The sequence below is a fragment of the Octopus bimaculoides genome, chromosome 1, assembly GCF_001194135.2.
Source record: "Octopus bimaculoides isolate UCB-OBI-ISO-001 chromosome 1, ASM119413v2, whole genome shotgun sequence".
In the NCBI taxonomy this organism is placed as follows: Eukaryota; Metazoa; Mollusca; class Cephalopoda; order Octopoda; family Octopodidae; genus Octopus; species Octopus bimaculoides.
Window position 1 is genome coordinate 15,516,556 of NC_068981.1, and position 8,128 is coordinate 15,524,683.

General features: G+C 34.7%; 1 long non-coding RNA gene across 1 annotated transcript in view; it reads right to left on the bottom strand.

The window, feature by feature from the left end:
- Positions 1-1,880: 1,880 nt before the first annotated feature.
- LOC106876581 (uncharacterized) overlaps positions 1,881-8,128 on the bottom strand; it is a 108,620-nt gene continuing 102,372 nt past the window's right edge. Inside the window, exon 4 of the long non-coding RNA XR_001410262.2 lies at positions 1,881-2,323. This is a non-coding gene — a long non-coding RNA (uncharacterized LOC106876581). The remainder of the gene's footprint in view (positions 2,324-8,128) is intronic.

Genomic DNA, 8,128 nt, shown 5'->3' on the forward strand with positions numbered 1-8,128 from the left:
ATGTATATGTATATATATATATGTATATATGTATATATATATAGATAGATAGATAGATAGATAGATAGATAGATAGATAAAAATTACCGGGAAAAGGATGCGTAGCATTCGATCATATAATGATATAAATAATATATAAATATATGCATATATACATACATATATGTACATTCTTACATATATATGTATATATATGCATATATTACTACAGGGCATCACAGAACGTAGACACAACGAGGAAACAAAAACATAAAAACAAAAACATAGAAAACGAATTTTTTTTTGAACAACGAAAAAATATAAAAAAACAGAGAAACAGGACATGCAACATAAAGAATATTCCCCTTCATCAGTTGTTCTTGTTTCATCTACTCAGCGTTTCGAAGGTAAGGACGAGACGCGACTTCGTTAAAACAATCCTTCCTGCAAGCATTTTTTGCGGAAGGTGAAAGTGGTAACAAAAACAGGACATTGAGAGCAAGACAGTAAAAAGAAACGGTGAGGGCTGTTATGCCAAGATGATGTGAAACTTAGTATCAACGCTAGAAAGACGAGCTATGAGAAGAGACAGTTAAAAGCACGTCTTGCTTTTTACGAAGGAAGTGGGAGATGTACAGATACGTATGTATATATGCATATATTTATATTATTATGTGATCGAAAGCCACGCATCCTTTTCCAAGTAAGTTTTATCTTAATAATTACGATGCGCACTTTTCTATCTCTTCCATTCTTCTTCTATCTCTTCTACCTCTTCTCTGTGTATCTATCTCCCTCGCTTCTTCTTCCTTCCTGTTTTTTTTCTCCCACCCTTTCCCTATTCTCCGCCTCTCCCTCTCACCGTTCTGTCTCTCTTTCACTCTTCCTCCTTGACTCTCGTTGCTGACACATGACGAAAGTCCATCTTTCTTCCACTTCCTTCGTAATGACGAGACTTGTTTTTACTTGTCTCTTCTCATAGCTCGTATTTCTAGCGATCATATTAGTTTTTCACATCATCTTGGCTTAACAGCACTTACCACTTGTTTTTACTGTCTTGTTCTCACTGTCCTGCTTTTGTTGCCACTTTCACCCTACGCAAAAAATCCGCATTTTTTTTTTCTTAATTTGCCTTGCGGAAATTAACGAAGTCGCGTCTTGTTCTTACCTTCGAAACGCGGAGTAGATGAAACAGAGTCAACTGATGAAGGTGAAAGTTCTTTATGTTGCATGTCTCGCTTCTCTGTTTGTTTGTAGTCTTCCGTTGTTCGAAAAACAGTTCGTTTACAATGTTTTTGTTTTATGTTTTCGTTTTCTCATTGCCTATGTTTTTTGATGTCCTGTGCAAGTATATGTACATATATATCTAGGTATGTACATATATGTATGTATAAATGCATATATTTATATATTATTTATATTATATATATATATATATATATATATATATATATATATATATATATATATACATACATACATATATATCTGTGGGTGTATTTGTGTGTCTGTGTCTGCCCCCACCATCGATAGATAACCGATGTTTGTGTGTTATCCTTCTGTAACTTGGCAGTTCAGCAAAAGAGACGATATAATAAATGCTAGGCTTAGTAAAATAAGTCTAGGGGTCGAGTTGTTCAACTAAAGGCGGTGCTCCAGCATGGCAGCAGTCAAATGACTGAAGGAAGAAAAAGGATAAAAGAATATATACGTACACGTATGCACACACGCACACATATACATAGTATATATATGTGTGTGTGTTTACGTATGTCTGTGTATATTATACACACATTCATCCATATATATATGTGTGCGTGTGTGTGTGTATTTATATAGATATATGTATATATACATACACACACATATATTGGAACAAGGCAGCATGATTGTCACATAGTCTAAAGAAACAAATTTTCGAGTTCACCATTTTTTGTTTAGTGTTTTAGTTTTATATTTTCTTGTTCCCAACATATTTTCATATTATATCGCATTCGGTTTTTTCTCCTGTGTACTAATCTTATTTTGTTTTATTGTCTACACGTTTCTCTTATTCCTTTCTCCATTGAACCACAAAAAAGAAATGGACCAAATGGACACAATAAACCAGTTACATATTCGTACACTACATTGGGACTCATAAAGACACAGAAACACACAAACAAGGGCAGACTTCAAGGCACAACAATAGATTCCATCCTGTTATTTCTGTCTATCTTTTTCTCTAGGGAAGAGACCATTGACAAGCTATTTATACATCAATATTGATTCCCTTTCAACGAAACATTTCCCATTTACGTATCCGTTAAAACGTTCAAAGAATCCACATCACCAGAGCTCTAGCCTGCAAAAAAGAAAAAAAGAACGCATAAATAAATAAACGTAGACAAAACTCACTTTTCGAATCGAATCAGATCTTTACTCTGCCAAATAGCCTCTCCTTATGGTAGTGCATTAAATAAAATAAATAACATTTTTGTCTTAAAAACGTACACTAAATTAAATATATTTTGGAAGAGCTTGTTTACTGTCTGAAGAAATCGGCAGCCTAAAGGCGTTATTATCATAAATGATTGCACAAATATGAAATGCTTGTAAGAAAGGTATGGAGTATATATTGCCTGCTTAACAGTAAATAACGTAATTTATGAGACACATAATTATATTTTTTATTCATTATAGGTTTTTGCCATATACTACCATTAACTCTATATTGAGTCTAACAAAAGTGTTTCTACAATTAGCTATAAAAGTCTACATATCTGCGAGTAAAATGTAGTATTTATTAAAGTGTTTAAAGTATAAAACATAAAAAAAGTGTTGCTGATTCAACATATGATATAAAAATCAATGTGTTTGGCAAATGATATTTAAAGCATATGATATTAAAATCAAAATGTTTGGTATATGAAGCTTTATATTTAAAACCTATATTTACTATCGTACACAAAGATGGATTTTTTAGAATGCGGTAATCATTACATGACGTATTCCTATTTATTTATATACTCTCAAAATGAATTTGAAATTTGAGCATTTCATACTGACGATTCCGATTATACCCCTCTGTTTGAAATAACTATACTATATTTCAAGTCATATCACCATGTACATCACAAGTAAAACATATCTCATAGATTAATTGTCTATCAACTGTTCACATAGTAACCAGTTACTTTGTTTGCAGGGAATAGAATTTCTGTTCAATGAGGCTTTTGTCATAGCGTCAATATTTCCAATATATTTTTACATGTTCATTAATTTCACTCATCAGATTAAGGTCATGCTGGACCACAGCTCTCAAGTGTTTATTAGTTGAGGAAGGGCATCGACGAGACACTCATTTATGTCTAAAAAAAAATGAATAAAACATAGTTCAATATCAATAATTGATATATATATATATATATATTCTCTCCCATACCTTCTATCAAATGGCATAGGAAAAAAACTACAAATTGTAATGCACGTGTCTGTGCCGGTGGGGAAGAAATAGCTGACTGAACAGACGCCAATATTAGGTTGGTATTACTTTTCTTAACATATATGGACCTCATATGGGCAGAATGCATAAGCAAACACTTCTTCAGGCAAATGAAAAATAAAAGTCGCACTCCTGCATTAACCAATAATGGTTTCATAAAATTCATACGGGCGTTTGTTTACTGCACCCGAAATGCCTTCCCGTCCAGTTAGCGTGTTTTCTACCCGTCTCCACTCTCCTATCTCATGAGATCAAATATGCTTGACTTATGGCTCCAAACTCTGGTCAGCGTTTCTTCCGATCCTTGCCAATACTAGTCCACGTTTGCGATTGTGGGATCTTAACCTACCCTACCATTTACCTATTCTAGCTTGCTCCTGTTTGTAATTTGTAGTTCTCATCTATCAGTTCGAAGAACTGTTTCCTGTTCTATACTGCCCCTATGATGTGCATTTAAAGGTGGCATTTGTAGCGTGATTTCAAGTGTTACTGAATATTGTAGTATGTTCAGCAGATGAAATAACACAGCCCAGTACCAAGTTCAAGTCCAGGTTCTTTACTTTCATTATTGCTGAGTTCTTTATATTGTTATACTTCACCTCAAATATAATTGAAAATGTGTAAGTAAAGTATACACACCAATTTCGAAAATATTTGACTTAGTTCTTATATTTCAACTTTAAATTCACAATGATTTCACTTCCATTTATATGGAAAAGAAATGCTATTCCACATGATTTCATATTAGTGAATCAGAATGAGTCACTCGTGAAAAACATTCAGCATTAATATGAATGCTTGTTTAGTTGCCGTGAATTATTAGCTTTGTTACAATGTTTCTACGTATGATATCTCATTTGGCCATACATTCGAAAAGAAATTTGAAGTAAATAGAATTTACAAACAGAAATTCATGTTAAAATGTCTATGCTTTAATGAAAAGAAAGATATACTGTATCCATTTTTGTTGTTGTGAAGTAACACAAAGTAATGTATCCCTCTTAACATTTTCATTGAACTATCGTCCGTAATGTGTTCATTGTTACTTAGATCAGTGTAAGTTTGAGAATAATAACAGTTGATAATAATAAAAAAGTATAGTCGTGGTAGTGTTATTTCGGACTGAGACAAAATCTAGTTGCAAAGCGCATTAAAACGAAAATATAGTGCCTTGTAAAACGGTGATGTACATCGTTTAATGTTTTCCTAGCTGCATTGTAGCTGAATAAAAATCGGAGATTGCCAAAAGATGTACGATTTTTATTTACTCAGTCAATGCGACCTGGATCTAAACAAAAAGAACAATGCTATAAACATAAATCACCCTGAGAGAAATGCAGACCAGTCTGACTTATAGGTAAGATGGTTCGTTTGACTAATAGTATAAGCTATGAGCTGGCAGAATTGTTAATACACCGGCAAAATGCTTAGCGGCATTTCATTTGCCTGTACGTTGTGACTTCAAATTCCGCCAGAATCGACTTTGCCTTTCAACCTTTCAGGATCGATGAAATAAGTACTAGTCTTACACCCTCCCCGAAATTGCTGACCTTGTGCCAACACGTGAAATCAGTATTAACATTCACACATTTCAACACTAATGAATGTAACATTGTTGGTCTCTTGGTTCTTTGTCTAACTTCACGATGTACTTCCCGCTTCAGTTCTCACTTTTGCAGAAAGGAATAAGATAACGGTTAATAAATATCCGACTTGTGATGCAATACCAGCTGAATTAGAGGTTCAAAAATTCTCATTATTTATTTAGTTACTTATTGTTGTTAAATACAGATTATCATGTTATTTAAACTGAAATCGAGAAAACATATATTTACTTCGAATTATATTCGTAATTGTGTAACAGTCACACTTGATTATGAAGGAGTTCACAGATTGTAATTCTCTGTGAAACCTTGAATGATGAATGTTGTCAACAATTCCAAAAATGTCTTCAATCATCCATATAACACACAATTATGAATGGTGCCAAATGCTCTTTCCAATCATCGACAAACTCTGTCATTTCTACTTCCACTTCTGTATGTTGGTGACATGCAAAAGTGAAGATCATTTTCAAACACAACAACGTTTTTGAAATCATCAAATACAGGCCTGTCATATTCAATAACAATATATGAAAACTTGATGATACAATTCACAGAGAATTAAAAGACACCAGACAATATTCGTAAATTCTAAATCTCATAAATATGTTGAGTGTTTGTGTATGTATATGAAAAACCATACACACACACACACACACACACACACACACACACATATATATATATATATATATATATATATATATATATATATATATATACTACACGTAAACATATATATAAATATATATATACATATATGTACTTATAGTGAATGCATATGTAGTATATTTGCTTAGAAAGTTATATTTAGAATGTGTATCGTAACGTTTCTTAAGTCCTATTTTACCTTTAGCAAAACTGGTAACTCTTAGCACAAGGCCCGATTTTTTTATTTTTTTTGTAGGGTGGAGTCGATTAGATCGACCCCACTACACAACTGGTGCTTAATTTATCAACCCCGAAAGGATCAATGGTAAAATCGACCTCGGCGGAAATTGAACTCAGAACGTAAAGACATACTAAACACCGCTAAGCATTTCGCCCGGCGTGCTAACGTTTCTGCTAGTTGGCCGCCTTCAAAAACTGGTAATATCACTGAATATATCTCACAACGTCATATTGTCTCACAACGTCATATTGTTTCACTATAAGATTTTCTACAGTCTTTTACAACTTTTGTGGAAATATAGTTATGTGAACAGTATATTTCTCATATGCACATTAGATATGATTCCACCAACTCAATTATACACACATACACACGCACATGTAATTATTTATAGGTAAATCCACTTACACGTATGTCACTATACGAGGTCTGATCAATAAGAGTCGGGACTGGTGGTATAAAAATAAAACTAAAACACAACAATTCGGCATTTAATCTCCTTCAGACCCCTTCAGAAGGCACATACTTAATCCAGCGCTATTTCTGGAGCTCATTCTCTGGGATAATCTGCAGCTGCCACGTCGCATTCACTTTTATTTCCTCGGCATCCTGAAATCTTCTTTCTAAGCAGGATTTGATTTTTGGGAAGAGGACATCTGAGTAATACTGTGGCTGTAGGACCCGGAGAATGCTGTGCCTTGCCAAACACTGCTGGTGAATGGGCAGGTGCGTTGTTATGGTGCAATTGCCACTCATCGGACGTATGCAATTGTGGTCTTCTCCGACGAATAACATCCCACAAAACATCACAGAAGTTTTCCTTCTTTAATGTCAGATCAGGTGGGACATACTCATGATGAAGAATCCCCTTGTAGTTGAAAAACAGAAAACACGGTAAACAGTGTCTTCACATTGGTTCGACACATTCGTGTTCTCTTCGGTCTCGGAGAGTTAGGGGTTGCGAAGACTTAGCCTCTGTTTCTGGGTCATTGACGTAGATCCACGATTCATCACTCATTATGCCCGTTTTCAAAACGCCCTCATCATTCTCGACACAATCAAGGATATGTTGCGCAACTGAAACCCGAGTATCTCTTTGGTTAGCTGAAAGCAGTTTTGGCACAAACTTGGCAGACACGCATCTTATGCCCAAATCTTCAATGATAATGGACTGAACTAGACCGTAGCTAATATGCACATCATTTGAGAACTCACGGATGGTGATTTGACGATTTCCTCTCACAGCCGCAAGCACATCTGCGATGTTTTTCTCACTTCTTTTAGTTGCAGGTCTCCCAGAACATTCGTCACTCTCGGCACTTTTCGGCCATCTTAGAAACATCTAAACCACTCGTCCTCATGTAGCACGACTAATACGCTAATACGCTCCTCTCCACACACTTTCTGAAACTTTGTCTATGCCTTTGAGCAGGTATAGGCAAGCTTTTCGCAAACTTTGATGCAGATTCCCTGCTCAAATTCCTCCATCATGGTCAATGCAACGATCACACGCTACGCACCTTCATTCCAATCACTCCTGTAAATAGTGGAAGTGAGCTAGTACGTTAAAACTTAGTGAACATGCATAGCATAATTCACAGTTAATCTGTGCCAAGCAGCATCACTCTGCATGCTTTGAAATACAACGCTAAATGTAATTGACAGAACAATATACATGTTCAATCTCATGCGGACGTCTCGTGTATAGCTCTGCAAATTTCATAACCAAGACGATTATACTGAAGAGTTGCAGACAATTACGTAAGTAATTACGTAAGTAGTGACAACGAAACCGGTCTATGATTAGCCATTATATTTTGTATCTCTTCATTTGCCTTGCTTCCTTACGTTCTGGTGTTTGCTGAATTTTTCTTGAGAACAATCTGTTCTTAGTGGTCAGAGCATAGGTGGTCTACTTCTTGGAAAAGGGATGTCCACTTAGTGGTCATCCCTCTTATATGTATGTAATATAATTTCTCTGAATCTTCAGATTTTTTCAGTTTGCTAAGGCCACTAGTTTTAAATTGATATTAAGCAAGTTAGTATTCAATTTTGTACCCTTATTATTTAAATTTATACGTAAATATAAATATATATATATATATATATATATATTATATATATATATATCTGGAGTGGGTGGGTGGTAAATAGCTTGTTTACCAATTA